Here is a 22,427-nt window from a genome sequence, read left to right on the forward strand (position 1 = left end):
GTATTTATGAGACCTGAGTTTGTATGTGCGAAGAGTGATTGTCCCCAAGAATAGTGCCTGTCCTTCGACTATGTTGAACGATATGTTACCTAGGAAAATGGTGTGAAATCCAGTTTAGGACATTTGTTCTTATTATGTTTTCATCAGTTTATGGCATAATTACAGCAAAAAGCAGATTAGAGATGGATCTCATCAATTGGATACACTGAGTGTATCAGTTAGCATTCCAGGAGGAAACAGAATTCACCCCAGATAGTTCAAATATTAGGAAATACAAATAAGGACAGGAGCAAAAATAGAAGAACAAACAAGGGATGGTGAAGATCCCCAAGACTCTCAAGCTTAGGGAAGCATTACTTCAACTGGGATTGAAGTACTGAGGGAGTGAAGTAGTTTTACCAGAGATTAGTGATATTGAGAGTTATGGAGGAGAGGTCACTTGATGGTGTGCTAAAGGAATGCATCAATGGGCCAAAAATACAGTCAGTGCTGAGGATGGGGTCAGGAAATTTTCTTTTCTCCTATCCAATGGTCTCAACCAACCAGAATCCAACTGGCTAGGGAACCTGAGTGATATAGTCTACAGGGGTCAGCCAATAACCATCTCTACCTCCAGCACAAAACAAGAAAGAAAAGGGCAGAAGATTGAGAACAGATTCTAGGGATGGAGATTGAGAATAACCCAGAAGGAGGTAGTAGTAGTTTAAACAAGATGATTCAAAACCTTTGTTCTCAGTTGCTGGTAATTTCTAGGTGTACCCTTTGCACAGGCTACCACAATGGTAGAATTGTAATGCAACCAAGCTAGTTACACTCTAATTATGCCTTTCCTATGAAATTCCATAGAATTGGAGATGTGGCTCTTTAAAATAGCAGAGATCTGACTTGAATGTACATTGTATTTTCTTGGTGGAGTAGATTAATGAAATGAGATTTTTTTAAACTTAAGAATATCATTTAAGAGTTTAGTACAATGTAAGTAGCAAAAAAGAAAAAAAGAAGGAAAGGATATTTTAGTAAAGTGTTTTACAATGCCCTTTCATCCTAGACATAGTAGAAATAAATCTGTGTCCATATTCTAAGTGTAGACCCTGTATTTTGCATACACATTGTCTTGATCTGTGCCATGCATGATACCATGGTTGGATTTATATCCATCTACTTTGTTCAATTAATGTCGGTTTAAATAGCTAAGTAAAGCTCCTTTCTTTTTTAAACCAAAATAGCATCCTGTGAAACATTTGCATCCAAAATAGAATCTATGTGAAACCCAAAAAATCAAAATAGAGTTCCTACAACTCCTCAAATCTAAAACACTTGGGAAAAGCTGTAGCGGCTGTGACATACCAATCACTTTCTTATTGATTTAAGGTCACCTCTTAGATTTTATCTGTAGATAACTCACACACACACATACGTGCATGTGCGCGCACACACACACCTCCTATAATCCCAGAGATGTAGAAGTTAATATTTGATTAAGTTATGTCTAGCTTGCAATCCAGAAAATAAGTTCTGCGGATGAAATGTGGTGTGAGTGTATGTGCTAGAGATTGGCTATGTAAATAGTTAGTGGGTACTGACTTGGTTAACTTATACTCTCAATGCAAATCTTCTTTCAAATCTTATCCATTTCTAATATGGGCAACAAGAAGCAATTTACTGAGTTCTGTGATCAAAAGTCACAAGGGTACTGACTTCTAGAAGACACATTTCCCTTCTTTGTAAGATTGCAATAGCCACTTCACTTTCCATTCTAAGGGTGAGCAAAGATGTCTTCATAGCCAGAGGCCCCTGTTGAAAACTTGTTCTGTGGAGTTAGAGGGTGCATATAGAAAGAGGAAGAATATGCAAGAAAAGGAAACTAAAAGGAGTAATCGAATACCAGCGGCTATCACTTACTGAATGACTATGTACTCATCTCTTCCCCATCTCTAGAAAACTGTACTGTTAGTGGGGTTCAGGGCATGCTAGGGAAAAAAATGTGTGTGTGAGAGATATTCTCATCTCTGTCATCTCTTAGTTTTGTGACTTTGATCAAGTCATTAAAACTCCCCAAACTTAGCTTCTTTTGGAAAGTGCTGAATAAAGATAGACTACTTTGATTACAGTCCTAGCATTTTACATTTATAATTTCTAATCCTTCCAGTTATCTCTCAAGCCAAGTAATTATAATTTCCCATTTTAGAGATAATTGAACCAAGGCTTAGAGAGTTGAGAAACTTGCTCAGGATTATGTTCCAGGACAGAACTGGAACTTGAGCCATTTTTGTTACTGTTTTATTCTTCAATATATATGATATATGATGTATATGATATCAAAGAAGTATAGGCAGGGTCAGGTAGATTAGTTTATTAACTTTGTACTGTATCTTTAAAAAAAATAAAGAACACTAAAAATCTCATTTTATGTGTAGAATAAAGAACCACTTCTGAGGAAGTGTGAATGTATCTAAAGAGATCAGTATAATGGAAGCAAGTGCTGTTTCCTTTGTGGAATTGCAAACAAACAAACAACAACAACAAAAAACATAGACAAGTCTGAGAAAGGTTTAGCAGGGAGAAATTAACGGATAGAAAAAATGATGGGAAGAGAGAGCAGAGCTAGAAAAATACAGATTCGAATTGGAGACAACCTCACCAAGGTGTCAGTTTCCTTTTGGTTCTCTCTTTATAAAGAACCCACACATTGCTGGTGTAGTGTGCATGAAGTAACTATTTTGTGTTTTGACTAAGAATACACACACACACACATATACTTCATATATGCTTTATGTATGTGTGTTTATGACTATGTCTATCTAACTCTATCATCTATCATCTATCTATCTATCTATCTATCTATCTATCTATCTATCTATCTCCTTGTCTTCCTCACTAACACCTTAATTTATTTTCTAGATCACCCTTGTTGATTCTTTTGCTGCCTCTTATCTTTATGCTTTCAAAATAAGATTTCCTTTTTTGAACACCTATGACTTACATCTTGGTCTTCTAATCTAGTTCCATTTCCTGGTTGATGATATCTCATTTTCATCTCTACTTATCTCTAGATAAGTATAGCATTTGGCAGATTTGCCTTGATGAGCTGAAATTTTGCTAGTGGCAATTACTTGCCATTATTCCTCTTTCATTATATACCAAGATAAATTTCTTCTCAGCTTCTGTCCTTGATCCATCTAGTGGTCCTAGTTCCTGCTTTGCATATCACTTAGAGATTAGTGATGGATTAAACAATTTATTGTTGAATAGCTTGTGCTTTCCATTTTCAAACTGAAGAAAGGTATTTCCAGTAGAATTAATTTTTTTTAAGTATAAAGGGTTTTTTTAAAATTATTTCACTTTTAGTTTTCTTATAGTTATTTTTGATGAGTAATTCTATGGGTTTGAGAGTTTTACAGGCATTATAGATGGTCCTCCCAGAGCACTAGCTAATTCTGTTTTGGTAAATAATTGTGGATTTTGGTTCAATTCTGCTTTAGGCCAAGCATTTATCAACTAGCATAATTACACATTCATATTTTACAGAAGACTGCATGTGGTATCATATAAATGTATGGTAAATCTAGTTTCAGCCCAATTCAGATGGACTTAAATATATTCATTCATTTTCCATTCATATACTTTTCAAACATATGTGAAATATAAAAATACATAATTTTTTCCATTAGTGTTTTCAGCTATGAAATAGAATTGTGTATTTTTAAGTGTATGCTTTCTAACAAATTTCTTTCAGAATATATGTATAATTGGGAATGAAGGTCTGAGTAATAGTCTATATTATAGCATAATGTGCCGAGGGTAAAACAATAGTGCTTCTTTGACTGTGCCTGTTGTACACACATACACACAAGGAAGAAGAATTTTGAACTTGAGCTAGGTGTTCTGCATTATGATGAATAGGGTTAAACTGCCAAGATTTCAAATAGTTATTTTCCTTAATTGTAGCTTGATGGAAAACCAAATAATTTTGGAAACAGTTAGCCTGCTATGTTGTGTATCAGATAACATGTTACATTTGTCTTGTTCTACTGACTTGAACTTATCAAGACTGGAGTGTACCTTTTTTATTTTTTTTTTCCTGAAGCTCTGCTTCACAACAGATGGGATGTCTAACATCCTTTTCTATTTAAAACATGCAAGTTCTAATCAACAGGAGGGTTTTAGAATGTTAAACCAGCCAGCCATAAGAAATGTGTCATGCAGTTTCCTGTCATTCTAATTAATTAGATAGCATTATTTGTTGTCCCCAATGAACCTAAATGAGCTCAATGCCGGGATAATAGCTTAATTCTTATCAAAGGTTTGTTTTCATATTACTTGCTTGGATTGGAGCAAAAAAACCCCTAAATATTCCAAGATTATCCCAAATGCATGAGAACTATGATTTATATATGAGACCTACATGTCTTAACCTTCTCTCAAGATCATATAAATATTTTAACATTCTAGGATACTTTTACATGGAAATTATACTTTCTTTAATATCATATATCTTTCATTTTCAAAATGTATTATAATATTTTTATGGTGAGGTTTTACACTACTATAATTTTCAATTATATTACCAAGACAGTATGTTCTTAGCACTACAAGGAGCCTATTCTTGTTTTTAAACTATTGCTTAACATAATGTTATGGAATTGTTGATTAGTGCACAAACTATAAATAAAACATAATTCATATAATTTCTGCCTTAATTATTAGGAAATAAATGAACACAAGATTAAAAGTAATGTGAAAACCAGACAACAGACAACAAGTTAGGAGACAATTTGTTTAAATATTTAATGTTAATCTGAAGGATATCATGTAAGATTACAAAATGGAGGAGATATGCTATGTAAAAGAATAATGACAATGGGTAATAAAACAAAAGTGAGAATAGTAACTTCAGTACATGATTCCAGCAAATATGTTTGAACCCTTGAACTTCTATGAATATTTACTATCATTATTACCCATAAATATCTACACACTCAAAAATCTCACCAATTATGTTTTTTTCTTCTTTTCTCCCTCCATAATTGTGCTATGATATTTCATGCAAATTTATTAAAATACTTTATTTAAATTTATTAAGTTCATATTTAGGAAGTCCAAAGGTATATACCTCATAGAGTTTTATTAGTATAGACTCTTATTTTTGTAAATAAAAATGTGGATGTTGATTTTAATGGTCAACCTAATCTGTAATAATAAATAAGATCCAGTATATATTTGATGTGGCTATAAGAAGATATTTATATAATCACATTAACAACATCTAGAATTGGCACCTTTAATACCATGAAACCCCTTTTATAATTGTCTGGAAATCTTCCTCCACTACTGTGTCCTAATTAGGTGTGTATTTTATGGAGCTATATGCTTTATCTTTGATAGCACTTCAAAACTGGTAGCAACCAGTGCTCACTCTTCATTTCATTTTTTTTTAATGCTTACTTGTTTCTCAGAGTCCACATAAATTGTTGCTCACAGAATTTCCCTTTACTCTTAAAGTTTTAATTAAATTATACCTTCCATAACATTTTTAAGCCCAGTTTTAACATTTTGCCTGTTCTTCTATTTCAGTGTATAATATCTACTTAACCAGTGATTGGTAAACTTGTTCTGCAAAGGGCCAAGTAATAAACATACTAGGCTTTTCAGGCCACTCAAACTTTGTTACAAATATTCAACTCTAATTGTGGTATGCACAAGCAGCCGCAAACAATTTGTCACTTAAGCACCATGGCTGTATTTCAATAAAAGAAAAATTAATATACAAAAATAAGTGGTGGACTGAATTTGGCCCACAGGCTTTAGTTGGCTGACCTCCATATTAGACTGTAAATTCCTCAAGGGAAGAGACCATACCCTATTCATCTTCTTTACCACACGGTGTCTGTCACAGCAATTTGCCCTAAAATAGGCCTTGAAAATCCATTATTGGATTAATGAAAGACTGTTCTTTCTCTGACAACAGTGTAGACTTTGAACAGACAGTTGTGTAAGGAATGGGGAATGGAGAAAGTGAAAAATGATGCAGACGAAACTCACGTTACCCTTTAAAACTCTTTTTCCAGTTCGGAAATTGCATCACAACCAAAACAGTATTTGAATAATAATTTATAGTGTAATTCACTGTGTTAGTGATAATTCAGAGTCCTTTTCCTTGAGGAGTACACAATAGAGCTGGGTAAAAAGCCAGGGTCCTAAGTGTGCTAATTGAGTGGTGAGCACAGATCTATTGTAACATAGCAAAGTACAGACGGCTTCTAAATCCCAAAGAGGAATTGACATGTGTTCCACCTCTAAGGGATGAGAAGGTTCTTGAACATCAGAACAGTTAGCCTTAGGGACTATAAAAAGTCAGTCTCGGGGCGCCTGGGTGGCACAGCGGTTAAGCGTCTGCCTTCGGCTCAGGGCGTGATCCCGGCGTTATGGGATCGAGCCCCACATCAGGCTCCTCTGCTATGGGCCTGCTTCTTCCTCTCCCACTCCCCCTGCTTGTGTTCCCTCTCTCGCTGGCTGTCTATCTCTGTCGAATAAATAAATAAAATCTTTAAAAAAAAAAAAAAGTCAGTCTCACACTTAAAAAAAAAAAGAAAAATTGAAATAATTGCTGCTTTTGACTTCACTTTCTAAATCCAATTTTTTTTTTTTAAAGAAGCATAGGTACAATTCTAAAAATGGAGCAAGTCTTTACATTTCCCCAAAATATTGCTGGTGGTTCTGCCATAAAGAGATTTTACTTCTGCAGAAACCAATTCCAGAGTTGAATTTCTGATCAAGATTTCTGCCTTAAATAAATCGAACATACAAACACACACACGAACTGGAAGTGTTTATTCATTTATAATGGTGCACCAAGTTACATAAAATGTGAATATAGAGTTTTGAAAACTTCAATGCTAAATACCATGAGTTTGAGATGAGGGAAAAGCAAATAGCTGAAGACATTGCAGAAATAGTAGAAAATATTGATCTGGAGTTGTATGTGAGGTCAGGGCTAAAAATATTGATTTGGTTGTCAGAGACAAAGAGATCTCTTTTGAAGTCATTGGAGTGGACAGATTCTGAAGAAGAGCATGGACAGAGGAGAGCTTTGATTTCCCTGAAATGGGAGTGATTGAAGGTCTACTGGATAAACATCAAATAATAGAATGCTCTCATATTTATACAGATTTTACCCAACATATATTTATTATTTTTGACTTGTTTGACACTATGGACTTATTTCTCCATCTTGAGACTGACACAGGTGAATTAAAAGACCTGCAGGTTCTTTTCAGTTATAAAATTATTCGTGAGGTTTAGTTCAATATAATTGTCTATATGCCATAATTGAGCTTATATTCATATTTCTACCACAATAAACCATAACAGAATATTTAATTAATACTTATTGTATTTTGCCTTTTAGAATTTATGGGCTTTAGGAAGATTTCAAGTCCCTCAAGAAAGAAGTTCAATCAATTAAGTTTATTCTGTTTTTTTCATTTATGTTGCCTATAAGTAAACTTGCTCCAGGGTATCTTCCTAATTGAGATGCCTCAAGTTTTGCAATAATTACAATATGAATGTTGCTAATAGTGACAGTACTGCTATTTTTCCTGCTGGAAAGCAGATTTGCTAATAACTCAGGATCAACTTCATAATTTATCATGGGAGATTGGAGTAATATTATTTTCATACAAATCTTTCTATGTTTTCATATTATTGGTAATAATTTTCATCTAATTGTTATCGGTAAGTATAAGACATTGGAACTTAATTATTAACTCTTAAATATTGGTTAATCTCATACTTCAGTGGATATTAATCTGCATGCACAGTAAAAATAAAAAGGGAACAAGTAAAGAACATTAGCATAGGTCATAACAAAAGTATTAGACAAAGCCATTCCTACTAATTTATTTGGAAATAAAATTTGGCCAGACTGTGCCAAAATGAAGATGTCTCACTAATCAATGATGTAAGAATTGGAAATATTTCATAATTTTCTTGTTATATAATAAAGAACAAATATAAACAGATGATATGGAAAGACTGTAAAACCCTAAATTTGTAGACAAAGGAAAATTTAGATCATTCCCTAAGGGTACCACAGATTTTCTGGAATAACTCGCCGATAAAATGAGATTTTCAATAGCATTGGTGCCAACATTGAGAGAGTTACATTCTTAACATATAGATATAAGATATAGATATAGAACATTTATCTATAAGATATAGATAAAAGCAGAGTGGAGATATGTTCAAAGGCATTTGATACTTGGCTTAAATTTTTTTTCAAAGAATGTATTTACTAAAATAATCATGTTATACTATTCTTGACTATCTTTGACACCAAGTAAATTGATTCACACTGACAATAAAACTAACTGATTTTTGTATCTTTAGAGCCTTGCACAGGGACCAGCATGTATAAACACGAAGTGGGTAGAGTTTCCTCACAGAGAGGCAGCAAACAGGGGGTGGTTAGTTTTTTTATTGCTGTGTAACAAAGGACCACAAACTTAATAATAGCCATTGACTAGTTCACAGTTTTATAGGTTAGAAGTCTGGCAGGACCTGGCTTAGTTTTCTGCTCAGGTTATCAGAAGACTGAACTCAAGATGCTATCCTGGCTGGGTTTTTGTCTGGAGAATCTGGAGAAAAATTCACCTCCAAGTTCTCTTTTATACTAGCAAAAATCAATTCTTTGTGGTTGTAGGACTGAGGTCCCCATTTCCCTGATAGCTTTTGAATGAGGACTGCTCTTAGCTGCTAGAAGCTGCCTCTCTCCATTAGCAATTTGGAACCAAGATGTCAGCTTTCTTCCAGAGTAGGCCAAAGTACATCTTTCCGACTTCCCCTCTGTGACTACTGGAGAAAACTCTTTTAAGGGTTCATATGAATAGTTTAGGGCTATCCAGATAATCTTCCTATCTGAAGGTTAACTGTGTTATGTAACACAACCTAATCACAGGAGTAAAATCCATCCAGTTCATTGTCCCAAGGACCTTGCAGGATGCCATTTTAGAATTCTGCTTACCATAGGAATTAAATGTAGGACTTTGGTGGAGCCTGAGGACTGGTCTTTATATCAGTGGTTCTGCTGATTTCTAGTCATGTAATCAGGTGAAGTCACTTTGATTATATTCCCAGTCTCGTTATTTGTAAGCTTGGTAAAAAACTTGTTTTGAGGAGCTATTACTGTATTAACTCCTCCATACATTTTAGCTATTTTCATTACTTTACAAGAATATCTAAACAAGCTGGAGAAGAGGTGGTGTGAATTAATGATTCAGAATAAGCTGATACCTCTCAATAAATATAATATGAGGTAAATGTGTTTAATCTCTCAGTGTATTTCAGTTCCCATGACCCTACTCTCCCATGATGGCAGTATCTGGTATCCCTACATTTCTAGAATTAGAGATATGCATTTTTGGTATGCTTTAGCACCTAATTATTACCAAGACAACCACTTCATTTACTGTATCTGCAGAAACAATGCTCTTTTGTAGCAGTCCATTGGACTTATTGACATACAGTACATCCATCTTTAAAGGTTTAAAAAAAAGAGCATTTTTAAGGGTAATGGTAAGTTTATCTGAAATATAATTTACATACTGAATTTATATAATCACTCCTGAATAAGTTGTGACTCTGTAAGTTCAAATTGATCCAACTATGAAAGCCAAAATTAAACAATGGGATAGCCCTGTCCTTTGACCACATAAAAATGCATTTCCATAACAACAAGTGCAGTTGTTATCTGTCTTTTCTCCACTCCTTTTGGAATGATCCCCTACCAACTGGTCTGGCCAAAACATGTACACTTTTTTGTTATTTGGATATCAGGTGTCTTCAAGAGAAACAATCTCCCCTTTCTACTGAAGGTCTGCTTTGTTTTCTGTGACTTATGTTCCCTACTGTGGTTATACCCTGAGGGATTTCAAAAAGCGTGAGATTTGCCATTGGAAACCCTATGGGTTTGGATGCTGTTGTGTCCAGCTAGGTTGCATACACCCCTCTCCTCTCTCTGTTAGAACACCAGAGCTCTGACTAGATTAACTGGTCAACTGTCCTAGGAGCTGGAAATTTGTTGCCTGTTGATAACCAACTTTGATGTTGATTTCCAGCATTTGTAGATTTAATAACAAAAATGTCAATTTTGCATTTCCAGTTGCTAAACTCTCTTACCTTGTTAGGGTGCCTCCTTTTTATCTGTGGTCAGTTCCTATTTGTTAGTGCCTGTATCTCAGGGCCAGATTAGATTTCTCTGATCTATTTTAGTCAAACACCTTGCCTTTGCCATTGGATGATTCTCCTTCATCTTTCAGCTCTGCAAGGCTCTGTGGTCCCATTGTTCTTTTATAGGTTATACCTATCTTTGTCTGGAGAGGTGTTAATAAATGTGACCTAACTCCACACTATTAGATTGGAGAGAAGCAATACTGACAACAGAGAAGATAAAATATACCCTACATTATTCTAGTCCATTGGTGAAACATTAAATTATTTTTGTTTGTTTATCAGGGTCTGTTAAATAAAGGTTCGACATCATCAATGAGAACCTACATTGAATCCTGTTAAGGTGTACTAGAATGTTGTATAGATTATATTTTCACTACTATTAGTTTGTCCTAGAATTATGACTAATGGAAGTCATCACTGTGCTTTATATTAAAATCAAGGGAATCCCTATGTAGGCAGAAATTTTTGCCTGTATTTCTCAAAATGTTGTCCTCAGACCACCTGTGGTAATTAACACCTAGGGTTTTTACTTCGGTAATAAACACCTAAGGTGTTTAGTAAATTCTCAGGTCCCATTGCATGCATACTGAATCATATTTGGTTTTGGCTAGCTCACCAGGTGATTTCTCCATCTATTGCTTAGGATTATGTTGGCAAAAATTCAACAGTCTATAATAAAATTTGGGGAAAAAATCTGATCATATACTTTTGTCTAAGTGGAAGTCAATTAATTTGTTACTGCATATTATAGAAAAAATATAATGTGTGAATTATGGTCATTAAAGCTGCTCTGAATTATCAGGAAATTCTACTTTAGTTAAGAACAGTTATGTTTGTTTTATTATGATGTCAGTCATACAAAATAAGAGGTTTTTATATTGATCCCATGAAAAAGAAATGAAAACATATAGCTGTAATTTGGCATGGCATAGAACTCTCTGGGATCACCAAAGTTCAAATAATCATATCCCATGGAAAATGACTGCGGTCAGTAGAAAGTCTCACTCTGTGATTTTTATTTCTTAATTTCAAAATCATAAATGCATGTCCTGAAGCCTAGGATAGAGCTGACCCTGTCTGTGAGCATTAAGTTGTCGGCTCACAGGCAGAACTGTGATATGAGGTTGTATCTTATTGAAAGCTACAGAAAAGATAGGATAGGAATGCACAGCATCATTAGAAGTTAGTTTGCACAGAGACATAAAAATATATACACAGAACAAACCATGCAGCATGGGCAGTAACATAAATCATGGTGATCTAACAAGCTTCAAATGGCTGAAAGCCAGGCCCTTTTATGTCTCTAAAGACTCTCTGCTTTTTGGTCGAGCCCCTTTCTTCCCAGGCAGAGTTGACACCAGATTCCCTCAACATTAATCTCCAATAGCTAGGTAACAAAAGGTAAATTCAGTAAAGACATTACTGTCTTCCTGGGGAATGGGAATGTGAAGTACAATGCCTAGGCAGCAAAGCTGAGTAAAACAGAAATAAGAAAGATAAACAATCACCGGACACATTCTTCTCCCACAAACACATTGTCATCAAGTTGCTACAGCTACAGGTCCCAAAGGAGGAACTGGCAAGAAAAACACAAATGAAAAAATAAAACCTATTCACAATTTTAGTGTTTGTTGAGACAAAGTAATTACAGAGCCATCAGGCCCAATTACAAAGCACACAGAGTCAATTGTCATAAACTATTTAGAAAGCCGAGTAGAGAAGCCATTTGACCAGCATCCTTCCATTCAGTGCAACCCAGCTCAGGGGCTTCTTGCCTCTTGTTTGCAAAAGTCAGACAATACACTCTGTAATTGCCCTGCTTGTTCACTCTGCCCTTAAATATTTACCACAGAGGATTAATTTCTCCATGAGATCTTCTCTGACTACTCAGAAATAGCTTGTGTTTTGTTGCATTCCCATTTCAGGGATATCCCTGTGCTTTCCTAACCCACTCCTCTCTGTTAACATTTTGACCTGTGTCATGCACCTGTCAGTCTAAACTCACTTCACAAATTTGTGTCACCTAAGTACATCTTTTGAAATATTGTGTGCATTCAGCAATTGAGAGTGAAGTAAGAAGATGAATTTCAAAACTTCACCTCCACCCCCATGGTTAAGATACATACACATGAAAAAAATTCATACACACAGTGTATGGCATATATGTTTTATAAAATAAAAAATATATATACTGAAAGCCAGATTTTGCAGATTCCACCTGTTCTGGAATCGAACCTATACATAACCTGGCAATTGGTAAAAAGAATATAATGAAATACTGCTTGCAATCATTTTATTCATAACAACCAAATAATCATAAAAACATCTGGACTGTGATAAATATACAGGTTATAAAAGCTTCTACATACATTATAAAATGTGATTTTTCAATTACCTATACCTTTTTTTTTTTTTTTTTTTTTGCCGTCTTGACTGGTATGCTCCCATTCCCAAGTGAAGAAATAGGAGAGGAAATAAATGGCTTCCCATCAGTTCTCAGAAAGGAAAAGCAGTAACGGGCATTAAAACCCATTCTTGTTACATACTGCTTATCAAAATTTTAATTGCTTTATTTAAATGTTTTATTTTTAATTGTGAAATATTCCAACAGAAAACTGAAATGTAAAACAATATACACATACACTCAGCATCTCTCTCTATTTTTTTATTTAAATTCAATTAGCCAATTTATAGTACATCATTAGTTTCAGATGGAGTGTTCAATAATTTATCAGTTCCGTATAACAGTAGTGCTCATCACATCACGTGCCCTCCTTAATGCCCATCACCCAGTTGCCCCATCCCCCCACCCATCTCTCCTTCCACAACCCTCAGTTTGTTTCCTATAGTTAAGAGTCTTTCATGGTTTTTCTCCTTCTCTGATACCTTCTCATTCTGTTTTCCCTCCCTTCTCCTATGATCCTCTGTGCTGTTTCTTATATCCACATATGAGTGAAGCCATATGATAATTGTCTTTCTCTGACTGACTTATTTCATTCAGCATAATACCCTCCAGTTCCATCCACGTTGATGTAAATGGTATTCATCCTTTCTGGTGGCTGAGTAATAGTCCATTGCATAAATATACCACATCTTCTTTATCCATTCATCTGTTGATGGACAGCTTGGCTCTTTCCACTATTTGGTTATTGTGGACATTGCTGCCATGAACATTGTGGTGCAGGTGCCCCTTTGGATCACTACATTTGTATCTTTTGGGAAAATACCTGGTAGTGCAATTGCTGGGCTGTAGGGTAGCTCTGTTTTTAACTTTCTGTGGAACCTCCATACTGTTTTCCAGAGTGGCTGTACCAGCTTGCATTCCCACCAACAGTGTAAGAGGGATCCCCTTTCTCCACATCCTCACCAACATTTGTTGTTTCCTATCTTGTTAATTTCAGCCATTCTGACTGGTGTGAGGCGATATCTCATTGTGGTTTTGATTTGTATTTCCCTCATGCCAAGTGATGTGGAGCATGTTTTCATATGTCTATTGGCCATTTGTATGTCTTTGGAGAAATTTCTGTTTAAAACTTCTGCCCATTTCTTGACTGGATTATTTGTTCTTTGGATGTTGAGTTTAATTAAGTTCATTATGAATCTTAGATACTAGCCCTTTATCTGATATGACATTTGTAAATATCTTCTCCTATTCCTCAGGTTACCTTTTAGTTTTGTTGACTGTTTCTTTTGCTGTGCAAAAGCTTTTTATCTTGATGATGTCCCAGTAGTTCATTTTTGTTTTGTTTCCCTTACCTTTGGAGACGTGTCTAGAAAGAAGTTGCTGCGGATAAGTTGAAAAAGTTGCCACCTATGTTCTCTGCTAGGATTTTGATGGATTCCTGTCTCACATTTAAGTCTTTTATCCATTTTGAGTTTTCTCTCTATATATTTTAAAATTAGCATGTGGCAAGATTAATTTCAACTTTTTTTTCAAAGACTCATATTTTAGTTATTCAGTTGATGTCCCAAGCCCATTTCATCTCTGTGGTCTTATACCTTTCTGACCCTGCCCAAATGTCATCACTTCTGGTGGTGTAGCTGCTATATATCTTTCTCAGGTATATTTTTAAAAGTAAATGTGTGCATCTGTAAATATTAGTACTGCTTTGTTTGTGTGGTTTTAAAATTTACAAAAATTACAATTGTCATTTTCAGTTTTCTTTTTCATTGAGTATTGTTTGCAAAACTTACCCAAGTTTCTCTTTTTTTCAACTATGTTAAGGTATTTAACATTGTTTGGGTTTAAAGAACTTAATGTGATGATTCGACGCATATATGTATTGTAAAATACTTACCGCAACACATCCGTTACCTCACACAATCACCATTTTGTTGTTGTTGTCATAGTGAGACCATTAAAACTCTACTCTCATAGCAACTTGCAAGCCAGCAATGCAATATTATTAACCATAGTCACCATTCCATACATTAGATCCCCAGAATTTATTCATCTTATAACTGAAAGTTTGTGCCCATTAACCAATATCTCCCCATTTCCCTACCCCTTAGCTCCTGGCAACCACCATTCTACTCTCTGTTTATATGTGTTTGATACTTATTTAGATTCCACATATCTAAATACATGATATCATATATATGTGTGTGTGTATATATATATATTCCCACATATATCCATTCAGATATAAATATGAATATTTGTATCTCTATATATCTGTATGTATATAAAATACAGTTTCCACAGTTTCTTTATCCATCATCTGATGATGGATACAAGTTGTTTCCATGTCTTAGCTATTGTGAATAATGCTGCAATTAACATGAGAGTCCAGATATCTCTTCAAGATAGTGATGCTATTTTTATTTATTTCAGATATATACCATAAACAGGGAGTTGTAGATCATATGGTAGTTGTATTTTTAATTTTTTGAGGAATCTCCAGACTGTTTTCTATAGTGGGAAATATAGTGGAAATATCTACATTTCCAACAACAATATGTAAGGGTTTCCTTTTCTCTTCATCCTTGTCAGCATTTATCTCTTGTCTTTTTGATAAGAGCCATTAATGCTTTATATTTGCTTTAAAAAATGTGTTTCATTTAAGCTTAAAAATGTTTGCCATGAATTTTTTCAGTGTTCTTCAATGATATTGAAGTTTGTTATATTTTTTATTATATACATTTTATTGTTTTTAGTAATGTGTATAAATATGTGTGTGCTCTCTCAATTTTGTTTGTGATAAGTTTTGTCAGATATTCATCTACGTCAATCTTTTCTAAGAATGAGATTTTCATTTAAAATACCATTTTTCTTAATTTCTATTCTAATCTATATATTATTTTATTTTCCTTATTTGTTTTCTATTCTGTGGTTCTAGTTTTACATTTTTGCTTGCTTGTTTTAAATAATATAAATCACATATGTATATAATTACCTTTAAGAAGCATTTTGGGTATATCTAATAATTTTTAATATTTACATTTTCTTTATCACTCATCTTTGATTATTTGGTAATTTCTTTCATAGTAGCATAATAATTTTTTTGTCATCTATAAATTATGACAATATTATTTTTATCCAAGTATTAAAGAACTAAGACATATTTTAAAATCAAATTTATTGTGATTAGCAAGGGTGTTACGTGCAACTAATGAATTGTTGAACACTACATCAAAAACTTATGATGTGCTATATGCTGGACAACTGAACATAATAAAAATAAAAAATAAAAATAAATAAACTTTACTATTGCTCAGTGAACTTTGCTGCCCACCACTCTTCATCTGGTCTACTTCTTCATTCTTTAAAGCTGCGCGACTAAGAACTGTGGGCACTAAAGGAGAAGGAATCCTGTAACACTTGCACTTTAATAAACTTTCCTGCTTGTGTCCCTCAAAAAAAAAAAAAATCAAATTCATTGCATTGTTGACATAGAATGTGGCATATTTGACGTTGATTATTTGGAATGTATTTGCTACTTCCTTTAAAGATTATTATGCTATTGGGGTGCCTGGGTGACTCAGTTAAGCACATGCCTTCAGCTCGGGTCATGATTGTAGGATCCTGGGATATAGCCCCATGTGGGGCTCTCTGCTCAATGGGGAGTCTGCTTGTCCCTCTGCCCCTCCTCCTGCTCATGTTCCCTCTCTCTCTCAAATAAATAAATGAAATCTTTAAAAAAAAGATAATTATGCTATTATATTTTGCAAAGATTTCATATGTGCTTGGAAAAATATGCACTCTTTAATTTTGGGGAGTGCTATCACTCTGCATGTCTGTTACATCAATTTTAATGCTACAACTATTTGCATTTACTATACCTTGTATCTTTTAGCATGTCTGGTCCCTCTACTTTGAGAAAAAACATGTCAGAAGATGTAATCACTCATTGTTCTTTCCTTTATTCAGTTAATATTTACTGAGCAACTTCAATATGTCATACAGAGTCTAATTGGTGGGAAATTCATTATTTTAATTGTTCATGCTCCAAAACTTGAAATCCACCCGCACGTGTCCAGTCCAAGAGGAAAAGTCAAAATTCTTACAATGACTTATGAAGCTATAACTGTTTGAAATGAAGACCTTTTTCAGTTTGGAGTAGAGGAATACAAGAAGCTGACTTTATTTTGAAAAGATCACTATCAGCCATTATGGAAAACAGTTAGGAGGATGTTGAAATAATTCAGTTGAGAAATGATGGTGAATTAGTTCAGGAAAGTAGTGGGAGAATGTTGATGAATGATTGTATTCTGTCTGCGTGTTGGGGTAGTGCTATACTATTTTTTGTTGACTTAGCTATGTGTATCAATGATGTTTCCAAGTTTTTTGTGTCTGTGCACCTGGAAGGGTGGACTTACCACAAATTACATTCTGTGACTGTATAATAACCTATTAAATCACTGAATCATAACTTATATAATCTACCCTCACATTTCTAAAACTCTCTGTGCCACTATAATTTGTTTCTTATAACAACATATGTTACTATTAATTGTTATTATTTAGTTGATTTAAACACTTTTTAAAGGGAAGAATATAATCTAATTATATATATTTTGGTTTCTATTATATTTGGACTTATGTATGTTTTGTGGGCTATTTTTTGCTTGTTTTCTTTCCTCTGTGACATATTCAATTAACTAAGTTTTCTTCTTTTTTACATCTGCTAGCTGGGCACCGTATTTTTCTAAGTTTGCTTAACATATTTATTTACTATGAGTACTTACTGCATTTCTCTAATTAACACACTAACTCATACCTAAATGTATTAATTCCATGATCAAAGCTTTGTCTAAATTTGAGGTATATGTTTCCTATGGGCAAACAGAGGTGTTATTACCAGGAAAGAAGTAGAAGAAAGTTAAGCAGTAGGCAACTTTATCTCATCAACAGAGTATCTTAAGTTAACCATAGGTCAGATTTACTTACAAAACTTTTACTTTATTTCTGTGTATTTCACCATTATGATTTTTTTTATTTTAAAAAATGTCACAACAAATATTCAGAATCTTTTCCATGTCTGATGACGTCATTTAATTTAAACCCTTGAGAAGAATTGACATAGACTAAAAAGTGTCTTTTCATTGAAACACTACAACCCAGAAGGGTTATATTAATGCGTGGAGTCTTTGCTTCTCATTGATATTTTACTACTTTGTAAGATGTAGAAAATGAATAACAATGCAAATTATTATTTTCCATTGAAATACAAACAAATTTGTCTGTTACGGGTGCAGTTGATCACCTTCCAATACAAAAAGAAATCTAATTTTGCATTTATAAAACAAATTTATTTCAGATTCCTGATTGCATATATGCATGCTTTTCGGACTCACCCTGAACTAATTTTTACATCTTACTGTTTTCTTCAGTAATTAATTGGCTAGATAAATCTTTGAAATATCTTAAGTTTATATATGTAATAAGTTACAATTTTAACTTTAATATTGAGCATTTAATAACTCATACTTAAAATAGAGAGCTTGATATAAAATTAAAAGTTTTTCAGTTTTGTCTTTTATATCCTAAATGTAAAGACCTTGATTTATAATTTTTTAAAATTAAAATGTTTTATTTATTTATTTTTATTTTTATTTTTGATCATGCAACTTTTATTTATTTATTTTTTATTTTATTTTTTATTTTTTAATGATTTTTTATTATATTATGTTAGTCACCATACAGTACATCCCCGGTTTCCGATGTAAAGTTCGATGATTCATTACTTGCGTATAACACCCAGTGCCCCATGCAATACGTGCCCTCCTTACTACCCACCACCTCCATTCCCCCACCCCCCTCCCCTCTGAAACCCTCAGTTTGTTTCTCATAGTCCATAGTCTCTCATGTTTCATTCCCCCTTCTGATTACCCCCCTTTCTTTATCTCTTTCTTCCCCTACCGATCTTCCTAGTTCTTATGTTCCATAGATGAGAGAAATCATATGATAATTGTCTTTCTCTGCTTGACTTATTTCACTTAGCATTATCTCCTCCAGTGCCGTCCATGTTGCAGCAAATGTTGAGAAATCGTTCTTTTTGATAGCTGAGTAATATTCCATTGTATATATGGACCACAACTTCTTAATCCAGTCATTTGTTGAAGGGCATCTCGGCTCCTTCCACGATACAGCTATTGTGGACAATGCTGCTATGAACATTGGGGTGCATATGGCCCTTCTCTTCACTACGTCTGTATCTTTGGGGTAAACACCCAGTAGTGCAATGGCTGGATCATAGGGTAGCTCAAATTTTAACTTTTTAAGGGACCTCCACACTGTTTTCCAGAGTGGCTGTACCAACTTGCATTCCCACCAACAATATAGGAGGGATCCCCTTTCTCCACATCCTCTCCAACAATTGTTGTTTCTTGCCTTGTCTATTTTTGCCATTCTAACTGGCGTAAGGTGGTGTCTCAGTGTGGTTTTGATTTGAATGTCCCTGATGGCTAATGATTTTGAACATTTTTTCATGTGTCTGTTAGCCATTTGTATGTCTTCATTGGAAAAGTGTCTGTTCATATCTTCTGCCCATTTTTTGATTTGTTTATTTGTTTCTCACAATTTATTATTTTTGAGCAGTCCATGTTGCAGTTGAAAATTTTGTGGGTTGTTTATTTTTTACATATAGGCTTGATCCTTTCTTTGGAAGCTTGTATCATTTTGCAATTTATAAAGAGATTGTTTCATTTATAATCTATTCTCCTCAACACATAGCAGGTTCTTTATACCTGAAACTCCAGTTTTCTCATCAAATCAGAGAAAAATGATTCTAGCACCTTTTAAAAATTTCTTAGTTTGATTCTCTACATATTCTTAACCACATAACTTTTCTTTCATGTTTGGTGACATGTGTTTTCTTTTCTTCTGTTGAAATGGATTTTGACTGGTCTTGGATATCTTAGATAATTTGTCCAAGCTCACACATGATGAAAAGCTATAGAACTGGAATTTAGAATCTAGAAGCTCCTCTCTTTTTTAATTTAATTTATTTTTTTAAAAGATTGTAAATATTTATTTGAGAGAAAGAGAGAGACAGAGCACAAGCAGTGGGAGAGGAAGAAGCAGGCTCCCCGCTGAGCAGGGAGCCCAATGTGGGGCTCCATCCCAGGACCCTGGGATCATGACCTGAGCCCAAGGCAGACATTCAACCGACTGAGCCATCCAGTCATCCCTAGAAGCTCATCTTTTAACATTAAAACCTTTAGGTTATTTTCCTCAGTGTCTTATAGCACCCGGAGCTACAGACAAGAAGTTTATGGCAGTTAGTGGACTCTGACATCAGCTATCTACCATATTTTTACTAAGGATATAAAGATAAAAAATATCTGAGGGAAAAGGATTTTCTTCTCCTGTACGACTAAGAGTCCACTTTCATATTTTCTCATTTAGTTTTCTGCAGAAAGTGATTCTAACATGTGATTATATAAGTCTCTCTATACTAGCTACATCGAAACTTAAACAATAAGCCTCGATTGCCTTGAATAGAAAATTATCTCAACATCAAAGAGGTTTCAGATTCTCTGTCTGCTGTACAGAAAATTGCTGATCCTTAAAAAACAGAATTGTCAAGGAAAACACAAATTCAGAGACTGAGTTCTCCAATTAGAGAGAAAGTACAGGTGACTCAGGCATGACTACAGCGTATTGGAGGGAATTAAGCATTTCTTATGAATCAATAAAAGCTCTCTTATTAAATGCTATTATTTGAGCAAGTGTATAAACAAAACGAAAGCAGGCTAATTTGAGTGCTGAAGCAATAAGCTAAGGGAAAGTGCAGATAACAGTATTTGGAAAGTAAAGAAAATATCAGCTAGAACAGAACTATTTCCTTAGCTCTGCCAGTTATCACTAGATACTGAGTGAGAGGAAAACTAGTATCTGAAATGAGAATCTTATGTACATCCTTTATATTTTGTATATAAAAGTATGGGAACTACACCTGACATAGTTTCTCTTATAAATATCAGTCCAATCATTCTTTTGGTAGTCTTTGAAAGCTGTTAATAGAAAACGAAAGAAATAAAAACAAGCCTACTAATTTAGTATTACAACTATGTATAAACATCTCTATCTATTTAAACCTGAATGGTTTGGACTCTACATGACACTCTAGTCAAGACTCTTCGGCCTAGAGCAGACAAAAGCAGGAAAGTAAGGGAATGATCTTGGAGAATTCTCTCAGGCAATTTTGTCTTAATGTATCACATCTTTCTCTTTGTGTAGATATAACATTGACATAGGATGAATTCTAATGTAAATAATATCCTTTTGATTATCAATTGATAAATAATATGTGATTTACCTTTATATATAACCACCAGCAGTTACCCTCATTTCTTTCTACTACAGAAAATGTATCTCTAACATGGGGACTTTGACAACACTGATTCAGAGAGTTTTTGCAAGAATAAAGAAATAGAAGAACAAATTTATAATTGGTACTGTGCAACATTAATGCTAACACACTACACATTTACATGGTAAGTCTAAAAAATGTACATGATAAGTTTAATATGCTCTTCTAATGGGTGTCTAATATTCACACTTAGGTTTGAAACCATAGGTGCCAAAGTTTATGGGTAACTTTAAATTATTGATAATTGCCTATAATTTTTCTTTTCAAATCTGGATTTCCTAATCCTTTTTTTTCCCTCTATCCTTTTCTTTTCCTTAACTCTGTTAGTTTCTTCTCAAGGACTGAAACAGTCAGGAGGTGAATGTTCTATCTTGGTCTAACTAGCCCCTGAGGAGTGCTTCAGAGGTAGAAAAAAAAGGAAGCATAAGCCTCAGTGAAGGACAAAGGGAAAAAGGACTACGCATGGTGAAAATCAGCTTATGATCCCTGGTCCCTTGTGATACATTATAACACACCTTACTGAAGACTAATAGGAAATGTCCTGAAAGTTTCCATTTCTAAGTTCCTACTAAACCAAAATTCAGTTCTTAAAGATACTGTGTCTATGCTTCATGAAAAGTACACAATCACTTTTAATTTTGGCACTTGTTGGGATATGGTTCATTAATTCCTGCTAGTTAAGATTTAGTTAGTATCGGGGCACCTGGGTGGCACAGCGGTTAAGCGTCTGCCTTCGGCACAGGGCGTGATCCCAGCGTTATGGGATCGAGCCCCACATCAGGCTCTTCCGCTAGAGCCTGCTTCTTCCTCTCCCACTCCCCCTGCTTGTGTTCCCTCTCTCGCTGGCTGTCTCTATCTCTGTCGAATAAATAAATAAAAAAAATCTTAAAAAAAAAAAGATTTAGTTAGTATCTTAGCAGTGGGCAATGTTTTAAAATTTTAGAGTCTGTTAATGGAAAGATACAGGATTTGCAGCAGCAGCTTTATTAAAAAATATTCAGGCAACTAGCCAAGGTTTTGTTTTGTTTTGTTTTATTGTTTTTTGTTTTGTTTTGTTTTGTTTAGCTCAATAGGGAATTTTATTAGAAATCCCTACTATAAATATGAACAGATAAAATATTTAGCAAATGTATTTAAATTCATTAAAATGTTGTTTATTTGTGAAATAATTGTAAGCTTAGTATGTATGATATTGTGAGAATAAAATTAATCATTTTTATTTAGTATCCATAATCTAATAAGGAATTCTTAATTCTGTCTCTCTGTCTCTGTCTCTCACACACACACACACGCGCGCGCGCACACACACACACACACACACACACACACAACTACTATTCAAGGTCACGTGAGAAAAATTCCTTACAAAAGTTTACTCAT

General features: G+C 34.2%; 1 long non-coding RNA gene across 1 annotated transcript in view; it reads left to right on the forward strand.

Moving 5' to 3' along the window:
• The window catches only part of LOC123001560 (uncharacterized), a 192,321-nt gene that overhangs the window by 77,408 nt on the left and 92,486 nt on the right, over positions 1–22,427 (forward strand). Inside the window, exon 9 of the long non-coding RNA XR_008958381.1 lies at positions 21,041–21,171. This is a non-coding gene — a long non-coding RNA (uncharacterized LOC123001560). The remainder of the gene's footprint in view (positions 1–21,040; positions 21,172–22,427) is intronic.

The sequence above is a fragment of the Ursus arctos genome, unplaced genomic scaffold, assembly GCF_023065955.2.
Source record: "Ursus arctos isolate Adak ecotype North America unplaced genomic scaffold, UrsArc2.0 scaffold_9, whole genome shotgun sequence".
In the NCBI taxonomy this organism is placed as follows: Eukaryota; Metazoa; Chordata; class Mammalia; order Carnivora; family Ursidae; genus Ursus; species Ursus arctos.